The sequence below is a fragment of the Bos indicus genome, chromosome 23 (genome assembly GCF_029378745.1).
Source record: "Bos indicus isolate NIAB-ARS_2022 breed Sahiwal x Tharparkar chromosome 23, NIAB-ARS_B.indTharparkar_mat_pri_1.0, whole genome shotgun sequence".
Lineage (NCBI taxonomy): Eukaryota > Metazoa > Chordata > Mammalia > Artiodactyla > Bovidae > Bos > Bos indicus.
Genome location: NC_091782.1, coordinates 14,478,205 through 14,494,841, shown reverse-complemented (window position 1 = coordinate 14,494,841; position 16,637 = coordinate 14,478,205). Strand labels below are relative to the sequence as shown.

General features: G+C 44.4%; 1 long non-coding RNA gene across 1 annotated transcript in view; it reads right to left on the bottom strand.

Moving 5' to 3' along the window:
• Nucleotides 1-337: 337 nt before the first annotated feature.
• The window catches only part of LOC139178946 (uncharacterized), a 26,248-nt gene continuing 9,948 nt past the window's right edge, over nucleotides 338-16,637 (bottom strand). The window contains exons 2-3 of the long non-coding RNA XR_011563380.1: nucleotides 12,752-12,808; nucleotides 338-4,088 (exon numbers count right to left, since the gene is read on the bottom strand). This is a non-coding gene — a long non-coding RNA (uncharacterized lncRNA). The remainder of the gene's footprint in view (nucleotides 4,089-12,751; nucleotides 12,809-16,637) is intronic.

The following is a 16,637-nucleotide window of genomic DNA, read 5'->3' as shown; positions in this document are numbered from 1 at the left end:
TCTTTATCTCTGTGTCTCTTTTGCTATCTTGCATATAGGGTCATCATTACCATCTTTTTAAATTCCATATATATTGGTGTTTTTCTTTCTGACTTACTTCACTCTGTATAATAGGCTCCAGTTTCATCCACCTCATTAGAAATGATTCAAATGCATTCTTTTTAATAGCTGAGTAATATTCCATTGTGTATATGTACCCCAGCTTTCTTATCCATTTGTATGCCGATAGACATCTAAGTTGCTTCCATGTCCTAGCTATTGTAAACAGTGCTGCGATGAACATTGGGGCACATGTGTCTCTTTCAATTATGTTTTTTTAAGACTTTAAAAAAATGTATTTCCATTTTTTTAAACATCTTTATTGAATCTGTTACAATATTGCTTGTTTTATATTTTGGTTTTTTGGCCATGAGGGATGTGGGATTTTACATCCCCCCGATCAGGGATTGAACCAGCAGCCCCTGCATTGGAAGGTGAAGTCTTAACCACTACACTGCCAGGGAAGTCCCACTATATCGGCCTTTACAAGGCTTATGTGACTTTCCATATTTCTGGTGAATACATTTGAAAAGATGATGTGGTGGACACAGGTCACTCAGCAAGAGTGGGCTTCCCTGAGCTTGGAGGCCAGGCCTGGTTGGCTTCTGTATTTCCTTGCTTCTGGCTATCGTTCTGAGCTCTGACTTTTTGAAACCAGGTCCTGGTCGAGCACCACAGTATTGGCTGTAGGTCTGCTGGTTTCCCAAGGGTTGAGGGTTTTATTAACTAGCAAATGTACCCACACACACGTTCATATACACACAGTGACGGTGAAAGTCATTCAGTTGTGTCAGACTCTTTGCAACCCCATGGACTGTAGTCCATGGAATTCTCCAGGCCAGAATACTGGAGTGGGTAGGCTTTCCCTTCTCCAGGGGATCTTCCCAACCCAGGGATTGAACCCACGTCTTCCGCACTGCAGGCGGATTCTTTACCAGCTGAGCCACGAGAGAAGCCCTCATATACACACATAGAAGCACTAAATATAGTTTAAAGAAAAATCTTTAGTATCTGAGCACAACTCTTTGAATATCCCTCATGGTAGTGACTCTTTACCTCTGAGAGTATATTTGATTTTTGGAAATGGACGAAGATCATTTGGAGTCTGTGATACGTATTGTGATTCATGATAAGAAATAAATACTTGGTCTCATCCCCAGTCCCTGACACAAGGCTCCTAAAGTCCTTGTAAGGTCCTCAGTGGTAAGAGCACTGGGAACATCTTTTGTTCTAACAAGGCGACTCTGGGTGGGCTCCTGAGTCAGGGCCAGTCACCAGAAAGACCAAGCCATGATTCGAAGCTTGGAAATTTCAGCGCCCCTCCCACTTCTCTAGAGAGGGAAGAGGGGCTAGAAATGGAGTTAATAATGATCATGTTTACGTGAGGAACCCGCCATAAGATCTTGACAGTATGGGGTTAGGAGAGCTTCCAGGCACATGAATGCATCTGCATGCTGGGAGGGTGACACACCCCAAGTCCATGGAAGCAGAAGACTCCTGCACCCAGGACTCTCCCGGACTTTGCCCTATGTATCTCTTCCTCTGGTTGTTCACCTATATCCTTTATCATATACTTTACTGAATTGGTAAATGTGAGAAAATGTTTCCCTGAGCTCTGTGAGCTGCTCTAGCAAGTCAATTGAATGCAAGGAGGGGTCACAGGGAAACCTCTGAAATGTAGCCAACCTGGATAGAATCTGTAGAGAGCCTGGGGCCCTACTACTTATGGGTGGCATCTGAACTGTGGGGTAATCTCGTAGGACTAACCCCTTAACCTGTGAGATCTAAAGCAATTTCTAGGCAGATAGTATCAGAATTGAGTTATACTGATAGACCTCCCAGCTGATGTCAGAGACTTGCTTGGTGAACAGAAAAAAACACACATTTGGTGACCAGAAGTGTCAGAAATGAGGTAGTCTGTGCAAAAGTAAAGGAGAAAACACAGCAAGAGAAAGCCTCAGATTTTTCCAACATAGAGCATGCTAGTTTAGTGGGCTGTGAATTTACGTGGTGGATAAACTGGTAAAACGGGCAATCATGGTGGGGAAGGAATGACAGAGTGAAGGCACGCATATGTAGATGTATTAATACGTGCTACTGCCACGCTGAGCCCAGCATTCTGCCTGGAACTGCAGTTGTAGTCCTTTGCTCATGTGTGTGCAAAGGTCGTGTGTCCTTTGGCCACACTACAAGTGGATACTATCATCACCATTTTCCAGGGGAGGAAACCAAGGTCAGAAGAGATAAAAAAAAAAAAAAAAAATCCTCCATGACTTAGTGGTAAAATTGAAACTGGAATCTAATGAGAGCTTTTTGAAGTTAAAATTTGAAAGAAACAGAAAGAAGAACATCATGGTTACAAAGCAATGGGATGATTTTCTAATTTGGCTCCAAGAACTGGCTCTGCAGATTATTTTAAACCAACGAATCTGAAAATGTTTTCAGAGATGGCAGCCGCATCATAATAAAACTAAAGTTCCCAAGGAAACCAGTGTGATGGGAACAAATACCTCCCTAGCCTGCCTCTACATTATTTTTGTTTGAAGTCAGAGGATTTCTTAGTCCCACCTCAGATACAGGTCTTTAGAACCCAGGATCTTGGCACCAGAACAAGCCCGGGAGACATTTATCAGCACCCTCATTCTAGGTAGGTGAAGTTCGGCTCCAGGAACAGGGAGTTACCTGCTCAGGCTCACTCTGTGAACTGACACCCATGTCTTGACAGCTGGCAGAGCTAGCTCCCCACTGCAGGATGCTCCCTCCCAGCTGTGCCCACCCCCACTGATACAGATGGTAACTGCAGCCATGAAATTAAAAGATGCTTACTCCTTGGAAGGAAAATTATGACTAACCTAGATAGCATATTCAAAAGCAGAGACATTACTCTCCCAACAAAGGTCCATCTAGTCAAGGCTATGGTTTTTCCAGTGGTCATGTATGGATGTAAGAGTTGGACTGTGAAGACAATTGAGCGCTGAAGAATTGATGCTTTTGAACTGTGGTGTTGGAGAAGACTCCTGAGAGTCCCTTGGACTGCAAGGAGATCCAACCCGTCCATTCTGAAGGAGATCAGCCCTGGGTATTCTTTGGAGGGAATGATGCTAAAGCTGAAGCTCCAGTACTTTGGCCACCTCATGCGACGAGTTGACTCATTGGAAAAGACTCTGACGCTGGGAGGGATTGGGGGCAGGAGGAGAAGGGGACAACAGAGGATGAGATGGCTGGATGGCATCACTGACTCGATGGACGTGAGTCTGAATGAACTCCGGGAGTTGGTGATGGACAGGGAGGCCTGGCGTGCTGCGATTCATGAGGTCGCAAAGAGTCGGACACGACTGAGCGACTGAACTGAACTGAATTGAATAACAACAGTTAACTTAAAAACAAAAACAAAACTCTGTGTCAGACACTAAAAAGTGCATTATCTTATCAAGCCTTCAAGGAAACATTATGGGTGAGAAGTGTCATTCCCATTTCGCAAACAGTAAAACCAAGATCCCGAGAAACCTAATGATAGGATCAGGAAATTGAGGCTCTAGGATTTGAATTCAGGTCTGCCCATCTCCAGGTCCCATGCATTTATCCACACTGCCTCGTTTTGCCCCAGATTCTTCTCTAAGCCTCTTCTTGTGTCCCTGAGAAACCCCGGGGGAAATAAGGCACATTCTACTTCAAGTCACTCTCCCTCCTGCCAGTCACTTCCCCTCGGCACGTTTGTTTTGCTGGAGGCCTGCTTTCTTCCCTGGGAACCCGGAGGAACAATGAGCGGTGGCCACGCCCCCGGGGCCCCGCCCCCATCCGGGACCGCTTCCTCAGCTTCCCCTTGCTCACGCTTGACCCTGGCGGAGACTGCGTTGGAGGCTCCTGCAACTCGCCTACCAAGTGCGTCAATCACTTGTTTACTTGCTTTTCCTGCCTGGCTCTGGGGGTTCCGCTGGCTATTTCTTCCCTCTGGAGGTTCTCCTGAGGTGAGCTTTGATCTTCAGATTGGAAGGGGCAACAGGAAGATGGTGAGAGATGCGAGGAGTCTTGTCAGCATCTGACTCATTCTGTGAAGAAGGAAAAAAAAAAATCCTCTCTTAAAGCAACTTGAGGATGCTGGTGAGAACTGTGGATCCCTGCCAGTGCCAGGATGGAGGTCTTCCTTTTCTCTGGGACAAAGCTGGAAAAGGGATTAAAATTTCCACAAGTCCGAAGCAAATTCCCCCAAGCCTTTCTAAACTTAGGCACCCGTGTAATTGACTGAATAATAAACTAATGAGCAGCCTTTCCACACACAGCCACGACTGCAGACCCTCTTCCCACCACTGGGGGGAGATGTTTTTAGGTGTCTGTCTTCTCTTGGACAAGACTGCTTATAAAAACCACGAGCGGCTGGGTCTGATTTGGGAGGTGGCATGGGAACTCCTCTGGGATATTGCCTGAAATCCAACCCATCAGACAGCTATTTTTTTTTTTTAATTTATTTATTTGGCTGAATCAGGTCTTAGTTGCAGTACGTGAAATCTTCGTTGTGGCGTGTGGAATCTCTAGTTGTGGTGGGCTCAGTAGTTGCAGTGTGTAGGTTTACTTGCCCTGTGGCATGGGGGGGTCTTAGTTCCCAGACCAGGGATTGAACTCGGGTCCCCTGCATTGGAAGGTGGATTCTTAACCCCTCGACCAGCAGGAAAGTCCCTAGACAGCTACTTATTTGGGCTTGGGAGAGCTTTCTGGTCCTCAAAATTCATATTAACATGAAAATGTACTACTGGCTAGGGACGTCTAGACATTAAAACGTCAGTTAGGGTCCCAGCACAGAAGGGACACTCAGAAAGTTTTATCTGAAGGTTACCAGTTAACTGAAGGTATATGATTTCATTACTTTGCAGGGTGCTTTGATTGTTATGTAAATGTCTACTATTAAGTAAATTATATGTATAGGACTGTATTTTAAATATATGTAGAGTTGAAAATATAGTACATTTAACACCTATGTACTCACCACAAAAACTGAGAAATCAAACATTAACTGGTATCTTACAAGTTCTGCAAATGCTCCTCTCTAAATAAAACCTCCAAACTCTTCTTTGGAAGTAACTGCCATGTTGACTTTGGTGCTAATCATTCTCTTGATTTTCATTATAGTTTTTACTAAGTATATTTTCCTAAACAATGTTTGTTGAGTAGAAGCACAAATCTAGCTCAGGATGACAGGGCAATGTTGTCTCTGTTTATATATATATATAATTGCTTATTTTGACTGCATTGCTGCACACAGGCTTTTCTCTAGTTATGACAAGCGGAGGCTACTCTCTTTGGTTGAGGCCCATGGGCTTCTCACTGTGGTGGTTTCTCTTGTTGCAGAGCACAGGCTCTAGAGCACGTGGGCTTCAGTAGTTGTGGCACATGGACTTAGTTACCCCGTGGCATGTGGAATCTCCTGGAACAGGGATCATACCTATGTCCCCTGCATTTGCAGATAGATTATTAACCATTGGACCACCAAGGAAGTCTGCCCCTGTTTGAGGAAGATGTTCAGGAGAGAGAGAAACTAAACAGAGTCTCTGGGTCAGTCTGGTTTCAGTTTCTTCAAGAGGTTACAAGAGCCCCTTCTGGAAGACCTTGTCTGGACTGGACAAGGCCATGAGTGGATCTTGGGAAACCAGAGCTGGACATCTGCAGCCATCTTCTAGGGCTGCTGTGGGGGTCAAGTATTCAGTATCCAGAAGAAATGTAGTCCAAAGTGTGGGCTGCTCTGGGTTTTCTGCTTTCCTAGTGCTCCTTAGGTAGATCAAAGTAGAACACTTCTTTGGGGGTGAAATGAGCATCCTTAGCTGATCCAGAAAATGGGCTATGCTGCAGGAAAAGCATCATCCTCATTAGAAATGACTCAGGCAAGTCAATAACAAATGTCTCAACTACACTCACCCAGGAATTCTCTCCTCAAGTTAAAAACAAAAGGGTCAACAGCAGTAGGGATCTTGGTGATGACGTGTGCATGCTAAGTTGCTTCAGACATGTCTAATTCTTTGCAACTCTGTCAAGTGTAGCCCACCAGGCTCCTCTGTCCATGGGATTCTCCAGGCAAGAATACTGGAGTGGGTTGCCATTTCCTCCTCCAGGAGATCTTCCCAAACCCCAGTCTCTTACATCTCCTGCACTGGCAGGCAGGTTCTTTACCACTAACACCACCTGGGAAGCCCCCTTGGTGATGATAACTCTCTATCTACCCTCTGAGGCATTCTGTTCTAATCTGGACTGGTTGTCTTGGATGCCTTATTCACAACTGGCAATCTGAGATCACTGTTTACCATCCTTTTGGGTATTTCTTAATCCTTCTTAACAGTGCTGGAGCTCATGTTTCCTGTATTTAATGCCTTTCTCTTTCTTAGCTTACTTTTTTTTTGGTGGTGCATGCACTCTAGTAATTCCCTGAGAAAGTATGCATCAGGAGAGAAATTCGTTGAGACTATACAGGTCTAGAAATGTTTTTACTCTATATAACTTGATTTATAGTTGAGTTACTGCTGCTGCTGCTAAGTCGCTTCAGTTGTGTCCGACTCTGTGCGACCCCATAGATGGCAGCCCACCAGGCTCCCCCGTCCCTGGGATTCTCCAGGCAAGAACACTGGAGTGGGTTGCCATTTCCTTCTCCAATGCATGAAAGTGAAAAGTGAAAGGGAAGTCGCTCAGTCATGTCCGACCCTCAGCAACCCCATGGACTACAGCCTACCAGGCTCCTCCGTCCATGGGATTTTCCAGGCAAGAGTACTGGAGTGGGTTGCCATTGCTAGGTATAGAATTTTAGATGAGGGATAATTGTTCCTATTTTGAAGGGCATTTCTCCATTGTCTTCTTCCTTCACATATTACTGTTGAAAAATCTAAAGCCATTCTGACTCCAGATCTTTGGTAATAAGGGGAATTATTGAAAAAAGGTTTATCCATTTTCCCCCCATTTACCTCATTTTGAGTAAACAATGTGCTGTGTGTGCGCTAAGTCACTTCAGTCATGCCTGACTCTTTAAGACTCTTTAAGATGCTGGCAATTCACCAGCAAGAATACTGGAGTGGATTGCCATGCCCTCCTCCATGGGATCTTCCTGACCCAGGTATTGAACCTGTATCTCTTATGTCTTCTGCATGGCTTGGTGACTTCTTTAGCACCTGGGAAGCCCTCTGAGGATTAAGTTACCTGACCTGATGTCAGACAGCTATTAAGTGGCAGAGTTAGGATTCATACCCCAGTCCTATGATTCCAAAATCTTTTATTCCAAGATCTTATATTAAATGATGTTTTTCAGAGTAAAGAAATACATGTTGTCATAGATATATTAGAAAACATAAAATTCCAAGTAAATTAAAAAAAATAAAGTCAGCAAGACTATTGGGACTCACCATGATTTATAATTTATAACAATAATTTATCATTTATTTGTGTCTCTTAATTTGAACTGTTTGGGTTGGTAAAGCTATTCGCTTTACACTATATGGCATCAGCCAAGGGCAGCAGGAATGGCCATGAGTCAGGGCCTAGAAGGAGAGATAAGAGTTCTAAGAAGGTCCCTAGGTTGAGTTGCTTCAGATTGATACGGTTCAGTACCCTGGAGAGCTCCGTAGCAGTAACATCTATGGGAGACTCTGCAGAACAATGGCTAGGAGTTCTCTATAGTTTTGAATTCCTTTCCAACAATGGGATGTTAAAAGAGACCATACAGACCTGGAGTTGAGGAGGAAGCTGGTCTCTTTGTCTGATTCATTCTCACATCTCTCTAGTTTAATGAGTTTTGTGAGAGTAGGTCATAATTTTTATTACTATGCATTTTCTCAGGCTGTCTCCCCAGCTGGGGATGCCTGGCTCATTTCTACTTATCCTTTAATGTTCCATTTAATCATTAATTTATCCAAAAAGTTTTCTGAGCTCCCTCTGCATTCCCCCTCAGAAAATATCCCCCCTTTCTTCTTCTGCATCTCTCTTGGTCATTACATATGCTACAACAGATTATAATTGTCTGTCCTCCTAGCTTGACTATGAGTTTCTTGAGGACAGGGACTATATCTCAGTTATTGTTGGTTTTAGTAAAAACTCAATAAATAGTATTAAATATTTAATAAATGAGTGAATTGTCTGTTGGCAGTTGGGAGCTATTGAAGGTGGTTCTCAATGACTTTGCGCCGCCCCCCCGCGCCCCCTTCCAATGTTTGGAAATTTTTGTTGTTGCAACTCAGGGTGGGTGGTGCTAGTGATACAGTAGGTAGAGACCATGGATGCTTCCCAACATCCTAGCAAACATAGGACAGCCTCCACACCAAAGATTAATCTGGCCCCAAATGTTATTCGTGCTGAGGTTGGGAAACCCTTTTTAGAATAATGAAATGGACTTAATCTAACTCTTCTTTAATCAGTTTATGAGTCTCCAGAGAGCAGTGAGTCCAACTAGGTCATTTTACAGATGAAAAACTGAGTTAATTGGTTGTAGGGTAGGGCAAGAACTTGTACCATGGCACCTTTTCCACATGGTTTTACCTGGCTAATGTTACTTTTTAACCATCCAGGACTCTGACTGGTGAAGGGACAGAATGTTTTTTCATATGTGTGTATGTGTGTGGTGTGTGTGTGTGTGTGTGTGTGTGTGTGTGTGTGTGTGTGTGTGTGTGTGTGTGTGTGTGTGTATGGGAGAGAGAGAGAGGCTTCCCGGGTGACACAGTGGTAAAGAATCTGCCTGCCAGCGCAGGAGACACAAGAGACACAGGTTTGATCCCCGGGTCGGCAAGCTCTCCCAGAGTAGGAAATGGCAACCCACTCCCGTATTCTTGCCTGGAAAATTCCATGGACAGAGGAGTCTGGCAGGCTATAGTCCATGGGGTCACAAAGAGTCAGACATGACTGATCATATACATAGACACACACACACACACACACACACAAGCTTATTTTATTTTTGACTGCGCTAGGTCTTCATTGCTGTGCGGGCTTTCCTTAAGTTGTGGCAAGCAGAGGCTACTCTCTAGCTGCAGTGCAGGGCTTGTTATTGCAGTGGCTTCTCTTGTTGTGGAGCATGGCTCTAGATGCATGGGCTTCAACAGCTGCGCATGGGCTCAGTAGTTGCGGAGCATGGGCTTAGTTGCTCTGTGGCACGTGGGATCTTCCCAGGCCGGGGGCTGAACCCACGTCTCCTGCATTGGCACTCATATTCTTTACCTCTGAGTGACCAGCGAAGTCCTAGAATGGTTTCCTTAATGCACATTATCTGGAGCTCATCAGTTAGGTTTGGGGAACAAGGATGAGAATGTAAAGACTGGAGAAAAAATGTTTGGCATTACAGAACAGGCCCAGCCAGCCTCTTCCCACCCCATCCTCAAATCAGCCTCTTTTTTTTCTTTTTTAGAAAGATGTGCCACAAATCTAGGGCTGAATGAGAAGTTCTCTCAATGGCTCATTTCTGAACAATTCAATCTGCTCTGGGAAATGAGAGATTAGCCTTTGGAAGAGTAAATTATTTTAAGCCACTCTACATTAGAACCAATTAGAGCTCTGGAGGTCCCAGCCTGCCACAGGAGAATTTACTCTAATTGCTACAAACCAAGGTCCAGTATAATTTTCCTCCCATCAGCAAATAGCAGCATTTGGGCAGAGAAACTCAATCTCCAAGGGAAACTTTGAACCAAATGTGATGGCTATCTCCCTCTTCAAGTGCCTCAGATTTAGTATGCTTTTGATCCCAAAGAGTGCCCCAACTATAACTCTCATGAGGCAAATCTGCCATTTCCCCAGCAGCAATCACAATGCTTGGATTTCTCCCATTCAGCTCTGTTGACTTAGAAAAGCCAAGTGATCCAGACACAATACACAGTGAATCAGCAGAGGAAAGAAATGTACAAAAGAAGAATCCAAGTGTCATCTTGAATAAAAGTACCTCCCAATAAATTTGGTGAATTGTCTTCAAGGGAATCAGCTGAATGTGTTAATCATTTATTGTATAGCATAACTGTCTGGTGCATATGTGATTAGCTGGAAATGATATTTGTGGGTCCACTGAGGCTATGAAATGATGCAGAGGGGTAGCTTGTTGGCATAGGAACAGCTCAACTTTCTTTGCTAAAGTTTGCCTTGGAGCATCAGAGGCTGTTCCTGAGTTGGTTGCTACTGGCATGAGAATATGCAGACAGAAAAGGACAATAGACAGCAGGTCCTAGTAAGAAGTTGTCTTTCCACCTCTATTCCTTGTTCTCTCCCTCTCTCCTGCCCCACCCCCCACCATACATGAACACCACGAGGAGGAATAGTTTAATAACTCAGAATTGAGACTCAAATAGATCTAGGTTTGAATTCAGTTATACTTTTTTCTGAGCCTTAGATTCTTCACCTATAAATTGGAACTAATAGATCCCATGAACTTTAGCCTGCCAGGCACCTCTGTCCATGGGGATTCTCCAGGCAAGAATGCTGGAGTGGGTTGCCATGCCTTCCTTCAAGGGATCTTCCCAACTCAGGGATCTAACCCAGGTCTCCCACATTACAAGTGGATTCTTTAGCATCTGAACCACCAAGGAAGCCCAAGAATACTGCAGTGGGTAGCCTATCCCTTCTCCAGGGATCTTCCTGACCCAGGAATTGAACTGGGGTCTCCTGCATTGCAGGAGGATTCTCTACCAGCTGAGCTACCATAATGGGATATGGATGGTCAAATGTAAGGAAAAAAAAAAAAAATCTCTGTTAGGTGGCTACTGGAAGTTCTGAGGTCTAATGATTTTCTAAACCTCTTCACAAGATGTAAAATGGTTGGGTTTGTGGTTATCCAAATTGTAGGTTTTTAAAATATTTATTATTTTATTTCTAGGGGCTTCCCTGGTGGCTCAGTGGTAAAGAATCTGCCTGCCAATGCAGGAGACGTGGGTTCCATCCCTGGGTCAGGAAGATCCCCTGGAGGAGGAAATGGCAACACACTCCAGTATTCTTGCCTGGGAAATTCCATGGACAGAGGAGCTGGTGAGCTACAGCCCATGGGGTCACAAAGACTTAGTGACTAAACAATAAGAAAATTTTATTTCTAGTTTATCATTAATTTCAACTAACCAAACAATTTCTCAGTTCTGTTTTTAGGTTTCTAGCGAATAGGTTTGGCACTGAGCCGGCTTGGAGAAAGTTCAAAACCGTTTGGACAGTGCAATAACCTAGAGTTTAGAGAGAATGTCAAATGAGAATCACCTTTCCATTGGTCCAAAGAGAGACTGCTTTTCTGGTGGCTCAGCTGGTATAGAATCCGCCTGCGATGTGGGAGACCTGGGTTTGATCCCTGGGTGGGAAAGATCCCCTGGAGAAGGGAAAGGCTACTCACTCCAGTATGCTGGCCTGGCGAATTCCATGGACTGTACAGTCCATGGGTTTGCAAAGAGTTGGACACGACTGAGGGACTTTCACTAATTCACTAAAGACAGATCAATGCTTCTGCCATGAAAGAAATAGGGGGTCAGTTGGTAGGTTGAAGTTAGCATAAATATAGGGTGGTGATGGGTTTCTTAAGTGCAAAGGTACCCACAGCAGCTTGTCATCAGAATAATTGGAAAACTATTACAAAAATAGACAGATTCCTGAGCCCACCCTGGAGAGTCAATGGCCATGGAGCAGCTCAGGATCCTGCTTCTTTTCAATTAAAGTGCCAAGGTGATTCTGATGATCAGTCAACTTTGGAAACAGCTCAGAAGGTGGATGATTCAGGCTGTTTCTTTACAAGTGGCTCATTGAGTATTAGCATTTCTATTCCATTTACCTTTGCAAAGATCTGACCCACGTCTCTTCAACATAATGTGAGAAAGGTTTAGGAGAGTCTTAAGAGGCACTTGGAGCTGATTCCATTTCAGAGGCAGTGGTTGTGGACTATGTGCCTGAGAAATGACACTCTCTGATGACTATCATCAGATATATTTTCAACATTCAAGTCTAGCATACCGTAAGACCTAAACTTTAGGATATAAACTTCCATCAATCCCCACCAGGCACTCAAAGTGTCTTCCAATATACCCTGAACTTCTCTCACTTGTTCATATCTTCCTCCTCCATCAGCAATGAGCTCAGCTCCACTAATAGAGGCAGTATGACCTGGTGCTTAAGAGGCTGGCTTTGAAATAAGGCACGCTGGAGTTCTAGTGTGGTTGTGAGCCAACTTGCACTATGCTGGTTAACATCCTAGGGAGGCCGAGCAATAACATGGAAAGTGCCTGAGCACTCTCAAGTTTTGCCTAGAGGGAAAACATAAACTTCTATCTTGTTCAAGTCACTATTATTTTTGGTCATTGCTCAAGAATCTGAAACTACATCCTAACAACTAGTAAACCAGCCACTGCAATATTGATGAGAAGGGCTGCTAGAGGAGATGCACTTGGTGCTTCAAGAGCATACCTGGGGGACCAAACCCTACCTGCAAGGCAAAGCCTAAGAGGCTTCCTAACCAAGGTGATATTTTAGTCAAGTATATAAGATGAGTGGCACTTAGGTAGGCGAGGAAGGGAGGAAAGGATGCCCCAAATAAAAAGTGTAAGCAAAGTTACAGAGGCAGGAAACAACATGGGATGTTTGGGAAATTGTCATTTAGCATAGCAAAGAGCTGAATTTGAATGGGCAGTGGGAAGTAATGAGGCTGGGGCTTGGGAGTGGGTATTGCATGGCAAAAGAAGATGGTGCGGTAACATGATGAAAACTCCTGAGAATCTGAGAATCTCTGAGAATCACTCACCTGAGAAACAATCTGAGAATCTCGCACCATGGAATCTCTCTGTGTCCTTAGCAGGTTCTGGTGAGAAAGGAGACCGAAACCCAAAGATTAGTACCATATGGTTTCCCCTATTAACTTCCTAATGGAGATCCCAGATTCACAGAGGGTTCAGTCCATTGTTCCTACCAGTTGGATTCTTGTGAGGCAGACAGGAATCCCCATTGCCTTCTACAAACCACTGGGGACTGTGGGAGGCTGGCTGATTGATAGGCCAGTCAATGCCACCTGAAAGCAACCTCAAAGTGAGGTCAATATCTGACTAAATTTAATTCAAGCCTATCAAGGTAAGGGCCTTCCCTGGTGGCTCAGGTGATAAATAATCTGCCTGCAATGCAGGAGACCTGGGTTTGATCCCTGGGTCAGGAATATCCCCTGGAAAAGGGTAATGGCAACCCACTTCAGTATTCTTGCCTGGGAAATCCCAGAGTTGGACATAACTAACACTTTGACTTTTATCAAGGTAATGGGAGAAAGGGATTTATTTTGGTTCAAACAAGCTCTGGAGAGTGACAGGAATCTGGAAGAAGACAGGAGCAAAAGTTCTATGTCAGTTTTTTGACATGGGAACAATTTCAATTTAACCATCTCAGATGAATGTGTCTTCCTTAGTCTAAAAACCTACCAAGGTACCAATTCTCCACATGCATTCCAATTTGTCTGGGCTAGAAAGATCTTTTCTTTCCTCTGTTCTTCCCAGGTCTTCGGTTACCCACCAAGTATGGACCATGCTGGCTTCATAATCTCAGTTGCCCGTGTTGACTAAGGGTCTACAATGGGCCAGCTACTGGTAGGTACTTCCTACCATCTTGATTATCTGCCTGTGAGATACTATCCCCATTTACAAATGAAGAAATAGAGGGACGAGAGCCTTTCCTAAGGCAAAATAAAAATTAGAAGCTAGGGGGGTTTGTTTTGCTTCTGCAGCTCAATGGATTGCCACAGCAATTACTCATGGAACTGCCGTGAAGTCAGGAGAGAAGTTTGTCAACATCCTTTCCCCCTCTAATCACTACCGCCTCCCTCCCTACTGCTCTGAGACCTCTTCTGCTTCCAAACTTCAGCTTTATCCCTGACTACATACTACCTCCCTTAGCCTCATGGAGCAATTAAAAACTTAGGGACTTTCCTATGACTGCACATATGTCAGAGCTGGGACCTGAACCCATGTGTTTGAAGTCCTCTATAGCTTGATTTATTTCTCCCTTTCTGCTTACCTAAGTCCTTTCCATCTTTCAAGGTCGATGGAATCCATGCTTCTCCATATGCAGCCTGTTAGAACCCCCCTGTTCTCACTGATCTTTTTCTCTACCTGGTGAGTTCCTTACTGCCTGCTTCACTGACAGGACACTTAGATGCAGATGCTGTCTGGCATTATTTAGCATTTCACATTCTTGTTTCATCTTCCCTATGAGTGTAAGCATTTTTGTAAGCATTTTTGGAGGTCACTTAACACCTGTTTATATAGACACTTGAAAGTGGTCTGCATAGAGGAGGAGGCAGAAGAAGTGGATTCCTGGGCTCTGAGGTCAGACTCAGGTTCAAATCCTGGTCTCACTAGTGGCTTGCCGTGTGACGGTGAATTACTTAATCTCTATCTAAATGCTTTCTTGAAGGGTTGTTGAGAAAATTAATTCAGGGTGTAGCATCATAGTGCCTGGCACACATTAGTCATTCTGCAAAGGTCAACTATTATTGGAACTCAACAAGTATCCATTGTTGGTTGATAGTGAGCTACTCAACCAATTCTCAAGGTTAACAAAATTATTTTTAAAGAAAGGACTAAGATAGAAAATCTCTTTTCCATAGGATACAGGTCGAGAAAAACAACACGCATGTTGGAAGGAGGCCGGATACTGGATAGGCATAGCCTCACTTCCCCTCCATCATGTTCACCTTGCTAAAGAAGCAGTAATGGCTCCCCACCATGCAGAGCACTGAAAAGACTAACAGCTGAGCAGGCGACAACCAAGCGGAGCAGGGCCCTGGCTGTGTTCCCACTGCTAAGTCATGCAGAAGAGGCCATCTTTACCTCCTCCGAGCCTCCACAGCAGCTAATGCTATTAGGATAAAAGATGGGTCCATTTGGGCCCTAAACTTTGATGTTCAGGTACTCTACAAGGTCAGTGACTGGAGAGAAAATGCAAGCGCTGAAGCAGGAGTTTCCAGAGAAGAGGCTGAGCAGCTGTCAAGAACCAAGAAATACACCACTCTGGGTGTGTGTGCATATTTTAACCAGTCCATTTCTTCAAATGACTGCAAAGGGCAAAAGCTTGCCTCTTTCTAACTTTATTCCCACACATCACAGGAGCAAGCTTGTCTGAAACATAGCACCTACTGCTTTCTTTATTCTCAACTTGCAAAGAGATTCTTCCCCAGATACTTTCAGAAAAAATTAAGGAGAGTTTGAGGATGAGATTTGCATACAGAGTATCTTTCCTGTAATCCTGTGGGCTTTGTCTGATCATCTGTCCTGCAAGTTGTAGGAGGCATTTCTCAGAGCATCAATGCTAAGCAAAATAGAACTCAAAATTGAACAATGTGAGGCGTATCTGGTGGGTGGAAAACTGTCATAACCTGAGACTTTGGAAATTACAGGGAGTTAAGGAGATGCAGAAGAGGGTAATGAGGATGCTTCAGATAATTGGATCAGACAGGACTGACAGCAGAGACTGCTGGGCTCTTCTGGACCACAAGATCCCTATAGTTGGGTTGGGATTGGGGGACACAAAAACGCAAAACTCAAACCAGCAGTAGCTATTAAACCAAAGCAAGTTCTGACATTAAGCCAAGAGTAGGGGGAGCAGCAGGAGCAGGGAGGGGCTCATGTGCCAATATTTTCTAATGCAAATGCAAAATGGACTATCATCAGAAATATTTATTGTCAACAGTCATGCCCAGGAATTATATAACCTCATCAACTTTCTTCTTCTGGCCTCAGTTTCCCCATATTTAAATCTGAAGTCATACTACTCCTGAGTTGGTGACCCTCCTCTGCTCCCTCAGACCTCCATGTGTAATTTTCTATTAATGTGTCTGCCTCTCCAACTAGACCATAAACTCCTATGGGATGGGACTGTATTTTATTCCTCTGTGTCCTCAAAGCCTGGCACAGAGCATGGCTTGCAGCAGGTGTTCAATCAACATTTACTGACTGATTGGTCTCCAAAGTCCCAGGAGGACAGAATCACAGAATGACTGGATTCTGTCCTCCATGGAGTTCACATGAAGTGTTGGCCAAGTTGCTTCCCTAGGAGTTGTCCGGATCAGACTACCTCAGTTGAAACACTGTGGCCTCCCTTCCCCTTCCTTTCTTTTCAGTTCAGTCGCTCAGTCGTGTCTGACTCTGCGACCCCATGAATCGCAGCACGCCAAGCCTCCCTGTCCAACACCAACTCCCAGAGTTCACCCAAACTCATGTGCATCAAGTCGGTGATGCCATCCAGCCATCTCATCCTCTGTCATCCCCTTCTCCTCCTGCCCCCAATCCCTCCCAGCATCAGGGTCTTTTCCAATGAGTCAACTCTTCACATGAGGTGGCCAAAGTATTGGAGTTTCAGCTTTAGCATCAGTCCTTCCAATGAACACCCAGGACTGATCTCCTTTAGGATGGACTAATTGGATCTCCCTGCAGTCCAAGGACTCTCAAGAGTCTTCTCCAACACCACAGTTCAAAAGCATCAATTATTTGCCACTCAGCTTTCTTCACAGTCCAATTCTCACATCCATACATGACCACAGGAAAAACCATAGCCTTGACTAGATGGACCTTTGTTGGCAAAGTAATGTCTCTGCTTTTTAATATGCTGTCTAGATTGGTCATAACTTTCCTTCCAAGGAGTAAGCATCT